Here is an 18,667-nt window from a genome sequence, read left to right on the forward strand (position 1 = left end):
GCGGGCCCGGCCGGCGTGACAGGCTCCGGGCCCCGGCGGGGCGCGGGCTGGGGAGCGGGGAGCCTGGAGAGCGTCCGGATCGCCCCCGCCCGGGCCGGGCTCGGGGCTCCGCTTCCCCGCCTTCCTGCCGCCCGCCCGCACAGGTGTTTCCGTGCAGCGCAGGCCTCTTTGTACTCGGGGACCCGTAGACTTCAGAGTCGGGGACACTTGCGGGCGGCACGAATCTGACCCCACGCGGGAAGGCGACACCGCGCTTAACGTAGCTGATTTCTTGGGTTCCCTCTCTGTAGATTTCCGTGAGCTCAGGAGGGGGACAATGGCCAGAGTTTGGGTCTGGTTTAAGTTTGAGTAAAAGATGAATATGTTATGTGCAATGATGGTGTGTTAAGCGTTAGGATGACTTTTCAATGCTGATTGGTAGAATGGGATACCCACAAAAGATTTACAGATGTACTTTGGTAAGGTGTTTTGTTTTACTGGTAATTTAAATTTTAAAAAAATGTAATTGATTTGTCTGCTACATTTTATTTTAATACATTAAATTTTCCTAGGTAAGTTACTTTGGAGAAAAGAGTATTTACATTTTTAAAGGGGTTGTGTTTTTTGGGGGGCGGGTATTTCGAGTGAAAGTGATGATTTAAAATTGTGAAAGGGATGATTTAAAATTTGATCGTTTGTAAACAGTAATTACATTTAAGCAATTTCTTCCCCTCCTGTTCATGAGTATATTGCTAGGTAGACAGAAATATATATAGCTTATTAGTTTATTTTGACCCACATATTGATGATTACATGAACAAGCAGTGGAAGTTGTCTTCTGTTTACAAACTTCAAGCTACTTTTTCATGGACAAGGTACTCTGTCTCATTTGCTCTTAAACTAAATTCTTGTAGCTTTTTAGTGGGCAAATAGTTATCATTATGGCTGCTTCCAACATTTTAAAAAATGCATTTATAAAGTAGACATCAGCTTATAGTGCAGAATAAACTCATTCATTTCATAGTGTGATAAACTCATTTGTTGGTTATTTTGAACCAAGTTAAGTCTTATTGGACTCGTAGATACCCTTGGACTACCACTGAGTGTATTTTATGCAGACATTTTAATGTTATTTTTCTCTTTCGAAAGGACTTTGAAACTTAAAAATACGATGCAACAAAAGTTAGCTGAATGAATAAATACACAAAAGGCTGCAGCAGGATATTTAAAGTATTTAAAAAACAAGATATAAGAATAACTTAATATTAGATTAATGTGAAACTCAGGCAGAATTACTACCTATTTTAGATTTTTTTGGAAACATGTAGTCTATAAAACATTTAATTCTCCACTTGATACTTGAGATACAAAGGGTGCGTTTTTGTATATTTAAGTTTTTGAAGTTGACTTTTATTTTGTTTGAGACAGGGTTTCACTATGAAGTTCAGGCAGGCCTTTAACTGTACCCCAGGCTGGCCGGCGTCAGACTCATACAGTGATCCTCCTGCCTCAGCCTGCTGAGTGCTGGGATTATAGTCACGTGCCACCACGCCTGGCCTCATTTTTCTTTTAAAACGAGTTTTTGTTGGCCGTGGTGGCTTACTCCTGTCATCCCAGCACTTGAGAGGCTGAGGCAGGAGGATCACTTGAGAGTTCAAGGTTAGCCTAAACTACATGTGACCCTATCTCAAAAAATCAGAAAAAAGAAGTTTTTGAGCCATGTAGTAAGTATAGACAAAACATTTTCATAGTTATGTATACTTCAGAAGCCATGTTTTCATGCCCCCCCCTTTTATTTGGTGCTGGGGTTCAAACTTGGGGCCTTACACTTTCAAGGCAGGCAGCAGAACCACTGAGCTAAAATAAAGCACAATAGCTGGGCATGGTAGTGCACACCTGCAATCCCAGCACTCAGGAGGCTGAGGCGGGAGGATTGCTGTGAGTTTGAAGCCAGTCTGGGCTACACAGTGAGTTAAAGGGCAGCCTGAACTACATAGTGAGACCCTGTCTCAAAGAAACCAAAAAGACCAAACAAAAACAAACCCCGCAAATAATATTAAATAACAACTAAGGTATTAAAAGTACCTGAAAGTGGGCCAGGGATTTAGCTCAGTGGTTCCACCTCCTGCCTCGAAAGCGCAAGGTCCCAAGTTCGATCCCTGGTACAAAAAAAAAAAAAGTATCTGAAAGTATAATTTAGACTAAAAATACCTGTAGCCCTTCATAGTTTTAAATTGAGAATTTAATAGTCTGTGACTGAAACTAGTTTTGTTTTTGATTTTTGGTATTTGGGATTGAACTTGGGACCTTGCGCTTTCGAGGCTGGCACCACCGAGCTAAATCCCCTGCCCTAGTGGTTTTTTTTTTTTTTTGAGATAGCCCAGGGCCTGTCTAGCCCAGGCAGCCCTGGAACTGGTGGTGACCCTCCTGCCTCAGCCTCCCAAATGGTGGGATTACAGGCATGTGCCACCATGCCCCACCTGAACTACTAGTGTTTATGCAGCAGTGTACATAAAATATTTTAAATCTGATGCTTGCCAAAGGATAGGTAAGAAATAAGATATGCTAATAAGAGAATTACTTTACTTGCCACGTGTATACAGTAAAACTATTTTAAGAAATATATCCTAGGGCCGGGGATTTAGCTCAGTGGTTCTGCTGCTTGCCTCGAAAGCACAAGGACCTGAGTTCGATCCCCGGTACCAAAAAAAATAAATAAATAAAATAAATGTATCCAGTTTGATCACCCTGTTTATAAAACACTGTCATAATCATTTGTGTATGTGTATTTAATGGAGATAGGGAAATTTGGAAATTAAAGCAGCCCAAGTCCAAATTATAGACTGATTTTCTTTTGAAAGTGGGTAGAATAAGCATCATTAAACATCTTTATTTTGTCAAGGTGAAAAAGCCTTTAAATGAAAGCAGATTAATGGAGACCTCAAGTTTTTTTTTTTGTTTGGCTATTGATCGCCACATAGCAGTAGTAATGAAAGATGTGACTATTTTAGGAAAAGCAAGTTGGAACCCAGGAGTTAGAATTAAAAGTAAAGGATGAGGGCCGGGGATTTAGCTCAGTGGTTCTGGCGCCTGCCTCGAAAGCACAAGGTCCCGAGTTCAATTCCCGGTTCCAAAAAAAAAAAAGTAAAGGATGATTGGTTTCGCCGCCTGCTGCACAAGCACAAGGACCCGAGTTTGATCCCCAGTACCAAAAAAAAAAAAAGTAAAGCATGAGAATAGTTGATAATTCTGAGGAAAATCCTCTTCCAGGGTCTAATGTTAGCTCACGATTTTGGATTGCTTAAACTTTATTCTCACTTCTCTATTTGGAAGTTTCCTAATTGAAGTAGAATAAGGTAGGGATTAATGAGACAGTTTTGAGGGAAATGTGTGTGTGTGTAAAGGCCTCTAGTATTTTGGGAGGCATAATTACGTAAGAGTACTTCTAGACTTTTAGATTTCATAAGAACTATTTCCCCCCAAATTGGGAGACTGGAACAGATTTGCCAGTTTTAAAAATTCTCTCCAGTACAGCCAATAAAAAAACCACAACAATAACTCACACCACTGTCTATGGCCACCATCACTTCATTTAAAAAGGATATTATAACTCAGTTTGAAAGAAAAACCTCAGAATAAATGATCATTAAATTGAATCACTTAGCTTTGTTGAGAAGTTTACTTTCTTCTTCTTATGTCTCCCTGGTTTCCCATAAATTGATGACAATTCTGTTGTAAACCTTCATCTGCCTGCCAGCCAAGATTTAAGTAAGCACTTCCTAGCCCCTTGAGTTGGTTCACTGAACCTCAGACTGAAGGCTCTGGCTCCTAACCCTGCCACTGCCTGGACGAGTGGCCTCAAGCCGGCCACTTAGCTTCGTGGAGGCTCAGTTTCTGTGTGTTCAGGAGGGTTACTAAAGCATGCTCTGCAGAAATTGTAAGGATTAAAGGTAGCTGTTACCATTGATTGGAGATTTTACATTTTTTTTTGCAATGACTAATAATAAATGCCCTTAAGTAGAATACTTGTCTTGTTTTAAGTTGTTTATATATTTAAATATGAATTGTTTTAGTGCACTTTGTTGGTTATTCCATGGCATGGCATCAAGTTCCCCCCTACGGGGGATTGAACTCAGGACCTTGCACTTGCCAGGTGGGCACAGTGCCCCCAAGCTGCATCTCTGGTCCCCACCCCCAAGACTTGTGTCTCTTTTTTTTTTCCGTACCGGGCATCGAACTCGGGCCCTTGCGCTTGCAAGGCAGGTGGCAAGACCACTGAGCTAAATCCCCTGCCCTAAGACTTGTGTCTCTTAAAAAACCATTTCTTTACTTTTCATCCCCCACTGGGACACAGTACTTTGTAGCACTGGAAAAGAATCTAGAAATTGTCATTGCTCTTGGCCGTGTCCAGCTCAGACTCAGGCTGAGATCCGCCCGGGTGACACAGGCAGTGACAGGTTGAGGTTAGCGGCTTGGTCCCCAGAGTACTTGTTTGAGCTGTTCCACCACCCGTGTTTCAGACTCTCGTGTGGATGATGCGCCTGCTGCTTCAGAGTGGAAGCTAGATGCACAATGAGGAGTCTTCTTTATGTTCCTCCCCAGGCAGGTACTTTACTCTTTTCCTTGGCAGCCATGAAACCTCACAGAGCCATTTTATGCATATACAAGGATAAAGGTGACCATATGATTCCCAGTTTTTTGTTTTTTGTTTTTGGTATCTGCGATTGAACTCAGGTCCTTGCGCTTGCACAGCAGGCGGCGAAACCACTGAGCTAAATCCCTGGCCCTGATTCCCAGTTTTTAATTAACTAGGTTTTTTGAGACAGGATGTTGCTGTGTAGTTCAGGCCGGCCTCAATCTTGGGATAATCCTCCTGCCTCAGCCTCCTGAATGCTGGGATTACAGGTGTGCACCACCATTCCTGGCCCCCAGCATTTTTTTTGGTACTGGAGATTGAATTCAGAACCTTGCGCTTTCAAGGCAGGCGCTGGAACCACTGAGCTAAATCCCCTCCCCCCCATTAAAAAAAAAATATGAAGGTATATATTCTGACCTGTATCTTGCTTTTCCATCACCACTGTACTTTTATGTGCTTGTATTCATATGTAATGAAATGTTAATAACTGCTAGTATGTGAAAGAAAATTTGTTCTAATAGTTTTGAATAAGTCATGAATTGAAGAAATACAATTGTTCTTACCATTGTTTATTGGTACAGAAATTTCATGGGCAGTATGAATTTAGTCTGAGAGGAAGTAGAGAGATAATTATGCTTCCTATGTGCTAGACAGTGTTTCGAATGCTTTACATATATTGTAACAGTTCTGAGAGACAGGTGACATCACCATTTACAACGAGAAAACTGAGCACACAGATCATAAATGAAACATGATCCAGATAGTCCAGGGGCAGAGGGCTAATTCTAAACCAGGTAATCTGGCTGAAGAGTCCAAGCTCTTTCCCATCACTTTTAATTCCATTTAGATCTAATGTTGATATAATGATACCCATATCAGCCAAACTGAAAAAAATATGCTATTTTATGAAAATGTATGACAAAGGGCTGGGGATTTAGCTCAGTGGTTCTGGTGCCTGCCTCGCAAGCGCGAGGTCCCGAGTTCGATAACCGGTACAAAAAAAAAGTGTATGACAAAAATACCTAGGATTCGTATGCTAGCTTTGACCTGTTTAGAGCAGTCTTTTTGGAAAAGCATGAACATTTCTATGAAGGCATGGTATTCACAAAATTTGAGGATTGTTTGCCTTCTAAGCCCAAACCTGTGAAGACCTGGCATTTGTCGCACTAGTTAGTTTTCATATACGCAGTGGGGTGAGCCGGCTGTCATGAGAACTTGTCATGAACACAGGTGCCTGCAGGTGGGGAGAAGGGGAAAGGGTAGTCCTTGTGAGAGAGCTGCTGGGTCTTATGGACCCAGTGCAGGTAGAGACCCAGAATTGGGCCTCTGGGTTGTGGTGCTGGGTAATCACCATGCAGAACTAGGAACTGAAGAGAGGTCATTTCCTGGATGATTAGGGAGAATGCCCAGGAACAGCACGAGGAAGGGCATGAAAGGGTAGGAAACTGGCCATTAGCAAAGAAGAGCGAGTGGTCCTGTTGGAACACCACATGGGCAAATCTGGATGGTAAAGGACTGTAATCTAGAGCCTGGATAGGAAAATCTAAAATGGAACATTCTTGTATAGTGTGTTCTTGTGTTGTTTTTATTTTGTTTTGTTTTTGAGACAGGGTCTCACTATGTAGTTCAGGCTAGCCAGGAACTCACTGTGTAGCCTAGGCTGGCCTCGAACTTGGGGCAGTTTTCGTCTCAGCCTCCCAAGTGCTGGGATTATAGGTGTGTACCATGATGCCCGGCTGCACTGTGTTCTTTTTTGGTACCAGGGATCAAACTCTGGACCTTGTGCTTGCGAGGCAGGCAGTGGAACCACTGAGCTAAATCTCTGGCTGCATTGTGTTCTTACAAACACAGGTAAAACTTTAGCACTGAGCCTTGAGTCAAATACTTGTACCAGGTTGTACTAGACTTGTCACTATAATATTCTAGTTTTCAAATTTGTTCCTCAGAATCCTTGTCAGTAAAACAGGGATTTCGTAAGCATTTGATTCATATTTTAACATCTTAAACTTTAAAACACTATAAACATTTATATATATTCAAATTCATAACTATGCTAAATTTTAGCATATTGGAGACCACTAATTTGTACTGCCAGGTTATCTCAGGGGGGTTAATGCTGAGTGAAAAAAAAGTCCCTGTCTAAAAAAGATTGCATGCTACCTGATTGCATTTGTGTAACATCAAAATAATAGGACTCTAGAGATGGAGAGCAGGATGATGCTTGCCAGGAGTTAGTAATGGAGGGGAGAAGTGTGTGATTATAAAGAGACAGCGTGAAGGGTGCCTTATGGGGTGGAGCAATTCTGTGTGATAAAGTTGCATAGAACCATGCACACACTGCATATAAAACTGGTGAAATCTGAGTAAACTCTTCGGGAAGTAAAAAAGCAAAAACTAAAAAGGCATTGCATTTAGATTTCCTGGGGAAAAATAAGCAAAATGAAGAAAACTTAAATTTCTCATTTAAATGCCAACAAACTAGTTAGTTTGTGGTTTTTTTGAGACAGTGTCTCGCTATGTAGCTCAGGCTGGGCTTGAACTGACTTTGTAGCCTATATTGGCCTTGGAAGCGGTCCCCCTACCTCAGCCTCTCGGATTATAGGCATGCACCACCACACCCAGCTTGTTTTTGTTTTTTTGAGACAGAGTCTTGCAATCCTGAGCTCTGGGACCACAGGTGTGCACCACCACACCAGGCAATAAGACTAGCTTTTTATTGGCATTAAAAAATTCAGGCAAATGCTTATTGGTTCATGTGAAGGTATATGAGCAGAGTCAGTACTATGGAACTTTCAAACCTCATGTGTTGTTGTGTGCTGTAATCCTAGCACTCTGGAGGCTGAGGCAGGAGGATTACAAATTTGAGCCCAGCCTGGGGAACTTAGTAAGTTAGCACAACCTTGTCTCAGATTTTTAGAAAATAAAAAAAGGCTAGGGATGTAGTTCAGTGCAAAAGCCATAGGTTCAATCACCAGTACAGTATTGAAAACCAAAACAAAACAAAATAAAAAATACCTCATTGCCTTCTACAATAACATGTGACTGCCTTCTGGGTCTGTCTTGATGATTAACGTGTGTTTTTAAAAATTTTTATCAAAATATTTGTAATTAGCAAGTATTCACATTCCTTAATATTGTGGGAAATATGAAATATATCTTCCAACCTGTTAATTGTATGATATACTGAGTTTTTGTTTTCTAGAAATCGAAGAATGAGTCCTAGGAACGACGGAGGTTAAAAGCAGGAAGATATTGATAGGAAAGCTCCTGAGGGGCAGGAGGGGTCCTGAGTGGACCCCACTTTACAGAGAAGTTTTATAGGGTGAAACCCATGTGGGTACAATGAAGGGCACAGCCATGAACATCCAATAGGGTTATAAGTATAGTCACTTAGGTAATGGTGGTCTAATTGGGAAGCAAGTCATGTAACAAGCATGGATGGAAAGAACAGGATTTTCCTAGGAGGTGGTGGGTCTAGAGGTCTCTGGTCACCCCCAGGGTGGTCAGTGTCTATATTTTACTAAGCCCAGTTCTTTGAAGAAGGATGTGGGTCTGGTCATCTTGTCTCTATCTTGAGGCCTGGTTTTTAGCCGATGTACAGCCGTGGTGTGTTTTACCTTTGTCCTGGCCCTCTTGAAGACTTAGCCCTGACTGTCTATAGTATTTTTACGTAGCTCATCTATCTATAATAATATTACAGGTTTAACTAGGAAATGTTCTACTTTTTAGTCTTAGGTATAATTGAATCCTTAGGTAACATTAATGTGCTATTTTATTTTTATTTTAATGTGCTATTTTTAAAAAGCACACAACACCATTTCTAGCTGTTCATCTTTGTGAATCAGGTATTTCTTGATGCTGTACAATCAAAATAAAACAAGTTTGACTGCCCCAGTCATCATCCCCCGCCCCCGCCCCATACTGGGGATCGAACTCAGGACCTTGAGCTTTTGAGGCAGGCGTGGCACCTCTGAGCTAAATCCCCAGCCCCTGCCCCAGTCATCTATAATTTAAAGTTTGTGTTCAGAAGCGCTTTAGTCTTACTCTACATGTTGTAAGTCTAAGCTTTAAAATACACTGGTTAGAAAAGATACATACAGAATACTTATCTTGTAGCTCCACATAAAATTTCATTTAGAAAAAGTTCTTTTTTTGTTTATTTGTTATTTGTTTGAGATCGTTTGAGACGATCTCCCTGTGTAGTCCAGGCTGGCCTCGAACTCATGGCTGTCCTCCTGTCTCAGCCTCCCAAGTGCTGGGATTACAGGTGTGTGCCACTGTGCCTGATAGAAAAATAGTTCTTTTACTAAGAAAAAATTTTAAAGGTATTAGATTGTTTTGTAGGGTTTCTTTTGTGTTGACGTCGCAAACAGTGTAATTTCATGGGCACTGTTGTTGCTGTTTGTGATGGTTGATTTTTTTCCTTTTTTACAAGAAATCATTGTATTTGAGAAGTAAAATAGTGAAAAGTCTATGACCAAATAAGGAATTAAAGTGGATAGTTAGCTCATCTCCACTGTGTTTAGTGTTTCTCTACGTTGTGCGAATAGTTAAGATCACAAACTCTAGAGTCAACCAGGGTTGAAATCTTGGTCCCACCCTTCATCCCTCTGTTGTCTCTGTGTCTTCATAAAAAGAGGGTGAGAACAGTGTTACCTTCAGAGGTCACTGTGAATTCGAAGAGCCCCGGCACATGTACACATCCTGGAATGGAGGCTGCCATGAAGGTGCTCATAAAGCTTAGTTAATGCTTTACGACACATGTCTGAGATCATAGTGTATGGATTTGATTTTTCTTTTGCTGATTTAACATATGCAGCTATTTTCCCATGTCAGTAAAAATTCCACCAGTAATGTCAGCGTGACAAGAGGCTTGTACCCTTCCAGTACTGGGCATTATCATTTTGTAGATTTTTGCCAGTTTGGTATGTGAAAAATGTCATCTCATCCTTTTGATTTGCATTTCCTCCTCTCTAGGCATCAGCAAGGATTAACAATCTTTATGGTTTTATTTGAGTGTCACAGTTTTTTGTTTCTTTGTGGGTCTTGCCTGTTTAGAGCTTAAATTTTTCATACTGATTTAGACAAATGCTTTATATATTTAAAGGTTATGGATATTTTATTGTTTTTGTGGTTAATAGTTTTTAACATTTTAGTTTTATTGGGGTTTTTTTTATACTTCTAAGGGTTTTAAAATTTATTTTTGTAGTGCTGGGGATCACACCTTGGGCCTTGTATGTGTAAGGAAGCACTCTACAATGTGTTATAGCTCTAACACCCCCCCCCTCCCGTTTTGAGAAGGGTCTTGCTCTGTAGTTCAGGATACCCTTGAACACCTGGCAATCCTCTTGCCTCGGCCTCCCGAGTGCTGGGATTACAGGTGTGCACCACCATGTGTGGCTTTAGTTTTTTTAAGTATATGAAAATTTTTATTACATTTCTTGGTAGTAATATTTTTCATTGGTTTTAAGTTTAGGAAAGGAATTTCCCATTTTGATATCAGATGAATGTGTCTTTATAATTTAATGTTTACAAAACCCCTTAATTATCTACAGTATCATTTATTAGGTATTAGATGAGTCTATAATTTTTTTTTCTGGTACTGGGGATCGAACTCGGGACTTTGTGCTTTCGAGGCAAGTGTCGGAACCACTGAGCTAAATCCTCAGCCAGCATTTACTATTTCAGGGGAATTTTAGATGAGTTCTAAAAATAGTTCCTATGAGATTTTGATTGGAATAGCACTGAATTTATAGATGAATTTGGGAAAGAAGCAACTTCTCTAGCCAGTCTTTTCATCAAGGAACATAGTATATCTTTTTATTCTTGAATTGCTTATTGATATCATTTTAAAATTTTATTTATTTATTTTTGATACTGGGGATTGAACTTCAGGACCTTGTGCTTGGGAGGCAGGTGTGGTGCCACTGAGCTAAATCCCTGGCCCTATTGATATAATTTTAACCTAGCTTCTCATTGTAGTTTCATTTTGTCATAAAACAAATGTATTAGATATCTATTAGAATTAATTAGTTGGAGGAAATCTCATCAAGTCTGCCCCCATTTTCACTTCTGTGTTCTGTTAAAGCTAAAGAGACTTTGGGCTGGGGATTTAGCTCAGTGGCACTGCACCTGCCTCGAAAGCGCAAGGTCCTGAGTTTGATCTTCAGTACCAAAAAAAAAATGCTGAAGAGACTTTACCATGGTATAGGATGCATATGCACTCAGGGTCTTGTTATAGTTGGCTCTGTATGTGGATTGTTTTTCTTAATGTCGTTATTGATTAAGGATTAGAACTTTTATCTTTTTGTTGGACATGAAGGATGTTTTCAATTATTTGATAGTATAAATTGGTGTAGTGCTTTTATTTATTTATTTATTTATTTATTTATTTATTATTTTTAGAGTCAGGGATCAAACTCAGGACCTTACACTTGCAAGGCAGGTGCGGTGCCACTGAGCTAAATCCCTGGCCCATCTTGTTTTATTTTTAAAAGGTCCAGAAAGGGTTTTTTTTTTTTGAAAAATTTCTTTAGATAATACATAATTGTCACAAAAAATTCATATAATATGGCAGCATCTAAAGAGGAAAGTGCCTCTGAAGGTGAGAGCAGTTTTCCAAACTTTCAGTGATACAAGCTGTTCCTCATTACTTTGTATTATGTTTGCATCATCTGTGTTATCCATTTGTAACAGGTTTCTTCAAATTTACTAAAGGAGCACCAGGGCTGGGCCGGGGATTTAGCTCAGTGGTCCTGCCACCTGCTTTGAAAGTGCAAGGTCCTGAGTTTGATTCCCGGTACCAAAAAAAAAAAGGAGTACCAGGTAGGCCGATGTGGTGGTGTGTGCCTTCGTCAGAAGGGTCTTAGATGTTAGCCTGCCCCCTAAAAAACCCCAAAACCTTTGGCAGTAAGAATTAACTCATTAATTGATGTGCCAATTGCCAATTGTTTTTTAACCCATATTAAATAAATTTATGTGTACTTATTTTTTGAAAAGTACGCATATTTTACTTTATGAAACACAAGTATAAGAGTAGAACATGTAGCTTTGAAATTAAGGTTTTAAATCCTAATTCTGCCTTGTCTTACCTTTCTCTGACACTGGACTGGTTATTGGCGTCTCTGCTTCACCTGTATGTTAACTGAGGTTAGTATGACAGCTGCCACAGCAGGTGTAAATGGGGCATAGTCCAGTACATAAGTACTCAACCAGTGGTGTCTATTCCTGAATTGAGCAGTTTGTAAATACCTTTGTTCTGTTTCAAAGTTAATTCTTACATGAGAGTCTCATTTTTAAAGTGTTCCATTATGATTTGTGGAACTGAGCTTTTGTTGTTTTCTCTTTTCTCTTGTCATTAAAGAAAAGGAAGACAGGGCCAGGGATTTAGCTCAGTCATTCTGCCACCTGCCTTGCAAGCAGAAGGACCCGAGTTCTATCCCTGGTACAAAAAAAAAAAAAAAGGGAAGACAATACAGTAACGGGATTCTTTCCTATTGTGTATTACCAGTTTTCCTTCCGCAGGGTTGTATTAATTTACTGTCAGCAGTGCCTTGGCAAGTTGAAAGTTGAAATATTTTAGGGGATGATAATGAGTTTTTAAATGATTGCTTGTTTTTATTTTAGTTAACATTTCATTCATATCACGAGTTTTTAAGGAAAACATCAATTAGTATTTAATTCTTGTTGAGTTTGCACTTTTCTAAGAAGTAGGTAAGCAAGTGTGTGGGGGAAGAGTACATTTGGATGTGTGATTTATATGGCGATAGAAACTAAGAAATTAGGTCAATTTGGGGATGTTATTTTGGTGAGGGACCCTGGAATATCAGTATTCTCTCTAACGTATAACTGCTATTTTTGAGTTTATGAGGTCCTTGAGGGAGAGATTTATATTGAATATTTGTGCTGACAAATGGAAAACAAAAGTACTTTATTTATTTATTTGAACATAGGGCTTTGTACATGCTAGGCAAGCATTCCACCACTGAGCTATGCTTCCAGCCCTACATTTTATTCTTTTTTTTTCTTTTCTTTTCGGTACTGGGGATTGAATTTAGGACCTTGCACTTGCCAGCCAGATGAGGTGCCACTGAGCACATCCCCAGCCCCCCTACATTTTATTCTTAAGTAGGGCTTGGGCACCAAACTGCAGGGCAGAAGGAGCCTAGTTGGGGGCTGGGGATGTAGCTCAGTGGCACTGTGCCTGCCTTGCAAGCGCAAAGTTCTGAGTTCGATCCCTGGTACAAAACAAAAAAAAGGAGCCTAGTTGGTTCGTGAGGGAATGCTACTAAAGCTTAAATTGTTTCAAACTAAAACACCATGAGATGACCCCTTTATCTCTCCAGTTCTCAAACATGGAGATCCTCCGCCTGGGGTCTGAGCAAAGCCTGATTTAACTGTAACCAGAGAGAGCCCATTTGCCTTGGTTGACTGCTGATCCAGGCCTGGCCACCAGCCCTGGGCCTTTTCTGCCCAAGTAGTAAGTAGGTTTGGCCCTGGCTGTCCCTTGAACAAGGGTAGGGTTGGGTGGGGGGGTGTGTGAAACCTCTCATAGCATTTCAGTCACATGGATGAGGCAGAAAAGTGAGCCTGCACCTGTGTGCTGACCTTTAATAGTGGTTCTCCCCAGTCCCACAGACTCATGCAGTCAGTGCTTTTAAATCTGCCCTGGTCCTTCCTGGGAGTCAGAGAGAAAGAAGAGCAAGAGGGGTCTTCATTCTGCTCCTCCAGGAGAACATATAAAAGCATTCAGCCATTCTCAGAAGCATTGGTTTTCTTTTTTTTTTTCTTGGCTTATTTAAGTCAACCAGAAAGGTGGAGTAAAAACTGGCTTGCTGAGTATTACACATAATCTGTGTCCTCTCTAATGATACATCAATTTATTACTCATGAGATGTTCTCTTGCCTCGCTTAATGGTTCATGACGTGTCCTTTGTTTTCCTCCTACCCCTTTAGTCCTTCCTTTCTTATTTGCCTGTGGCCATTAAATGTTGTATACTGGGACAGGGATTTAGTTCAGTGGTTCTGCCACCTGCCTTGCAAGCGCAGGGTCCTGAGTTCGATCCCCAGTACCAAAAAAAAATGTTGTATACGGAGGATCAGCTCTAGGCCCCCCTGTCACTCTCTGATCCCTTAACAATCCCTTAACAATCAGATCCATGTCCATGGCTTCATTTAAGGGTGAATCTAGACATTTTTATCTCTATTCCTGACCTCTTCTTTGAGCACTTGTTTGTGTATCTCCTTGCCTATGAACATCTCTTGGCTCTTTCAGAAGTACTTGATATTCAGCATGTCCAAGATTTAATTCATAGCTCCCTGTGAAAATATTTGCTATCAGTGAAAGGCGTCACTCCCCAAGCAGTTGTGAAATCTGTGCCTTGTCTGTGATTCTTCCTCCTGGCACCAAATCTAATCAGTCACCAGGTCCAACAGTTTGTTTTTAACCTTTTACAATTGTAAACCATAACATGTGGAAAAATCATTGAATTGTGCTTCTTATTGTAATGTTTACAAAGCTTAATCCTTGTAACCAACGTTCAGGAAATTAAATGAACCATTGCCAGCACACTAGAAAGCCCTTCTTAACCTCTCCCTGTCAACTGTACTCTTCTTCCTTCTCAGAAGTAAACTCTGTCTCAACTTTTATGATCATCACTTTCTTTTCTAATCAACATTGCATCCAAACTGGGTAGTTTAGTTTTGTCTGCTCTTGAGGCTTATATAAATGGAACCTTTTAGTTTGTTTTCTTTACTTGGCTGCTTTCACTGAGTTTTATTTTGTGACTCAATCCATGTTTTATGGAGCTATAGTTTGTTCCTTAGTCATTGCTAAAAAATATTCTAGCAAATGAATATATCACAGTTGATTTGTTCATCTTTTTGGTGGACATTTAAGTAGTCCCCAGTTTGCAGAATTGTGAATATTGCTCCTATGAACATTTCTGTGTGTCTTCAGTTTCAGTTGGTAATGCCGTAGTACTGTTCTCCAAGATGATTGCCTTAGTTTAGGTTCCTACCAAGGGGGTATGAGACTTCCTGTTTATGTACCTCTTTGCCAAGCCTTGGGATGATTAGTCTGTTAGGTTTTATTAACTATTCTGGTATAGATGTAATATAAATAAGGTATATTTTGTAATATCCTAATAAGCAATAAAATGCAGACATCTTAAATGTACAGCTTGAATATTTTTCCTGTATATGTACCAATGTGTGGCCATTACCCAGATAGAGATGTAGCACATTTCCATCACCCCACCAAGTTCCCTTGTGCTCTGTTCCACTCAGAAGCTTCTGTTCCTACCACACTGTTTTGCCTGTTTTTGAAACTTCATATCATTGGGCTCATATGATAAGTATTTGGTGTCTGGTTTTTACCCAGCATAATGGTTTTTGTAATTCGTTAAAGTTGTCTCCGTTTTTTTAAATTGTTGAGTTATGTTGTATGATTATATTACTATTTGCTTATTCATTTTCTTACTGACATTCTAGGGTATGGCTATTGTGAATTAAGCTGCTGTGAACATTCTCTTGCAAGTCTTTTTACATATATACTCATTTCTCTTGGGTATATATCTAGGAGTTGATTTCTGGGTCAGAGAGTAGTTGAGTATTAGAAACCATGGAATAGTTTCCCAAAATGGTTGTACGGTTCAACATTCTTCTTTGATTTAATTTGATTTTCTCTGATTACTAATGAGATTGAGAAGCCTTTCTTATGCTATTTGACCATTGGGATATCTTCTCTTTGAAAGACTCCATTAGTCTTTTGCCTCTTTTTCTTTGAGGTGTTTTGTCTTTGTGTTAGTGATCATGTGTGTGGGTGTTGCGCGTGCACACACACACCGCCATATCTGTATTGCAGATAATTTCACTCTGTGGCTTGTATTACCTTTTCTTCCTTTAAAGGGTTGGGGATTTTGTTTGTTTTTTGCAGTACTGGCGGTGGAACCCAGGGCCTCATGCATGGTAGGCAAGTGCTCTACCATTAAGCTACATCCTCAGCCTTTTTATTATTGTTATTATTTTATTTTGAGACAGAGTCTTAGTAAGTTGTCCAGGCTGGCCTCAAACTTGGTTGCAGTCCATCTTCCTCATCCTCCTGAGTAGGTGGGATTATAGGGTAAAGGTATGTTTTTATTATTACAAAGTTTTAATGTAGTTTATATATCAAACTTTTGCTTTGAAATTAGAGATTTTTGTATCCTGGTGTGAATATTGTCTTATTTTCTGTTACTGTTTACCTTTCACATTTAGAGTAATACTCTGTGGGATGGAGATGTATACACATATATGGTGTGAGATAGGTCAATTATTTTTCCTATATTTCTCTCTGATTATTTTATTACTATTGTGGTACAATTTATTGGAAAGACTACTTCTGCTCTGCAGAGCCACCTTTGTCGTAATCAGGAGACTGTGTACAAGGGCTTGTCTGGGCTCTCTTACTCCATTCTTTTCTCTGTTCTTGGATGTGCCTATTTGCCATTTTCTTTTTTTTGGAATCGGGGATCAAACTTGGGTCCTTGCACTTGTGAGGCAGGCAGCAGAACCACTAAGCTAAATCCCTGGGCCTCCATTTTCTTAAGTAGTACTTTATTTCAGGAGTGCTCAAGGTGTGGTCTAGGGACCATATAAAGTTCCTGAGACCATTCCAGGGAGTCTGCCAGGTCAGAACTACTGTATGTACTTTTATAGTAACATTAGGATGTAATTTGCTTTCTTTTCTTACAAGTGTATTGTTTGGTTTTACAGAGGGGCATGACAATGGCATGTGATATTGCAACAGATTGAATGCATAAGCAGATATAAGAATCCAGCTGCTTCCTATTAAGCCAGACATTATTAACAAGATTTATAAAAATGTAAAACAGTGCCATTCTTCTTAATTTTTTTTCTTTCGGAAAAGTTTTTTTTTTTCAAAAAAAATACTATTTGTGTTAGCATGTCATGGATTTCTTATTTTAAATGAGTGAGTAAATGTTTAAATATAATAGATGTAATCAACATAAAGCTTTTAGAGCACCATGATTTATAGAAATGAGCTGGGCATGGTGGTGCAGGCCTATAATCCCAGCATTTGGGAGGCTGAAGCAAGAGGACCACTGCAAGTTTGAGGCCAGTCTGGGTTATGTCGTGAGTTCAGAGCCAGCCTGAACTGCTTAGCGAGACCCTGTCTCAGAAAACCAAATTCCTCAAAAAAAAAAAATTTATAGAAGTATACCAGAAAGTTTGAGAATCACTACTTCCTCCTCTCCACCAATACTAGGGATAGAACCCAGGACCTCATGCATGCTAGGTATGTGCTCTACCACTAAGTACCCAACTACCCACATTGAACTCTGGACCTTGAGCTTACGAGGCAGGTACAGCGAAGCTGAGCTAAATCCCCGGCCCCCCAGTCTTTTTTTATTTTTATTTTTTAAAATTTTGAGACAAGATCTTACTAAGTTGCCCAGGTTGAACTTGAATTTGTATTCCTTTTGTCTCAGCCTCCCAAGTAGCTACATGTGTGTTCCACTCTGCCTGGCCCTACTCTAGTTTCGTAAGTGTTAATACCTAAAGTATGATAAGTCTTGGCTGTTGCTTGGCTCGTTACATTTCCTTATACACTTTATAATCAGCTTGTGAAATTCCACAAGTATTGAAAGTGTATTGAATAAATTTGGGGATAGTTGAAATATATATATCATGAAGGGCACCGGAAGCCCCTGGAGAGAGCAATGGTGGGATTGACTGTGAGAGACCCTGCAGTGGATCATTCTCTATGTTCGGTGTTCGTGGGTAACATTCCTCATGAAGCTAGTGAAGAGCAGTTGAGAGACATCTTTTCTGAGGTTGGACCTGTTGTTAGTTTCAGATGGGTATATGATAGGGAGACAGGAAAACCAAAGGGCTATGGCTTCTGTGAATACCAAGACCAAGAGACAGCTCTTAGTGCCATGCAGCACCTGAATGGGCATGAATTCAGTGGGAGAGCACTTCGAGTTGACAGTGCTGCCAGTGAAAAGAACAAAGAGCTGAAGTGTCTTGGCACTGGTGCCCCTGTCATTGAGTCACCTTAAGGAGAGACCATCAGTCCTGAGGATGCCCCCAAGTCCATTAGCAAAGCAGCTGCCAGTCTTCTACCAGAGCAGATGTTTGAGGTGTTGAAACAAATGAAGCTCGGTGTCCAGAATAGTCTGCAGGAAGCACAGAACATGTTACTTCAGAACCCACAGCTGGCTTATGCTTTGCTGCAAGCACAGGTAGTGATGAGAATTGTGGATCTAGAGATTCCCCTGAAAATTCTGCATCACCAGACAAATAGCCCAACACTGATTACAGGCAATCCTGAACCAGTCCATGGAGCTGGACCTGGCTTAGGAGCCAATGTGTCAGTGAACCAGCAGAATCCTCAAGCCCCTCAGGCCCAGTCTTTGGGTGGAATGTTCATCAATGGCGCACCTCCTCTGATGCACGCTTCTGTGCAAGGTGGGGTTCCAGCATCAGGGCAGATGCCAGCTGCTGTAACAGGACCTGGCCCTGGTTCCTTAGCTCCTGGAGGAGGAATGCAGCCTCAGCTTGGAATGACAGGACACGGACCAGTGTCCATAGAACGGGGACAAGTGCCGATGCAAGACCCCAGAGCTGCTGTGCAGCAGAGATCTTTGCCTGCCAATGTCCCAACACCTCGAGGTCTGTTAGGAGGTGCTCCAAATGACCCACAGGGAGGCACTTTACTTTCTGTAACTGGAGAGGTAGAGCCTAGAGGTTACCTGGGACCATCTCATCAAGGTCCACCCATGTACCATGTTCCTGGCCATGAGGGCCATGGACCACCCTCACATGAGATAAGGGGAGGGCCATTAGCTGACCCCAGACCTCTAATGGTAGAGCCAAGAGGACCCATGCTAGATCAAAGGGGTCCACCCTTGGATGGGAGAGGTGGAAGAGATCCCTGGGGAATAGATGCACGAGGGATGGAAGCCAAAGCCATGAATGCAAGAGGTTTAGATGCCAGAGGGACGGATCCCTGTGCTATGGAAGCTCTCGCTATGGAAGCTTGCACCA

The 18,667-nt window shown here is 40.8% G+C and overlaps 1 protein-coding gene and 1 pseudogene across 3 annotated transcripts in view; both read left to right on the top strand.

Moving 5' to 3' along the window:
• Positions 1-18,667, top strand: part of Vkorc1l1 (vitamin K epoxide reductase complex subunit 1L1) — a 66,945-nt gene that overhangs the window by 532 nt on the left and 47,746 nt on the right. The gene's annotated exons all lie outside the window — the stretch shown is intronic.
• LOC147822626 (cleavage stimulation factor subunit 2 pseudogene) overlaps positions 1-18,667 on the top strand; it is a 58,018-nt pseudogene continuing 39,351 nt past the window's right edge. Inside the window, exon 1 of the transcript XR_015445264.1 lies at positions 1-18,667. This exon is cut by the window's right edge and continues 39,351 nt beyond it. The product of XR_015445264.1 is annotated as a cleavage stimulation factor subunit 2 pseudogene (transcript).

The sequence above is a fragment of the Heterocephalus glaber genome, unplaced genomic scaffold (genome assembly GCF_053883595.1).
Source record: "Heterocephalus glaber isolate CG9 unplaced genomic scaffold, H.glaber_assembly_v1.0 deba00001610, whole genome shotgun sequence".
Classification (NCBI taxonomy): Eukaryota; Metazoa; Chordata; class Mammalia; order Rodentia; family Bathyergidae; genus Heterocephalus; species Heterocephalus glaber.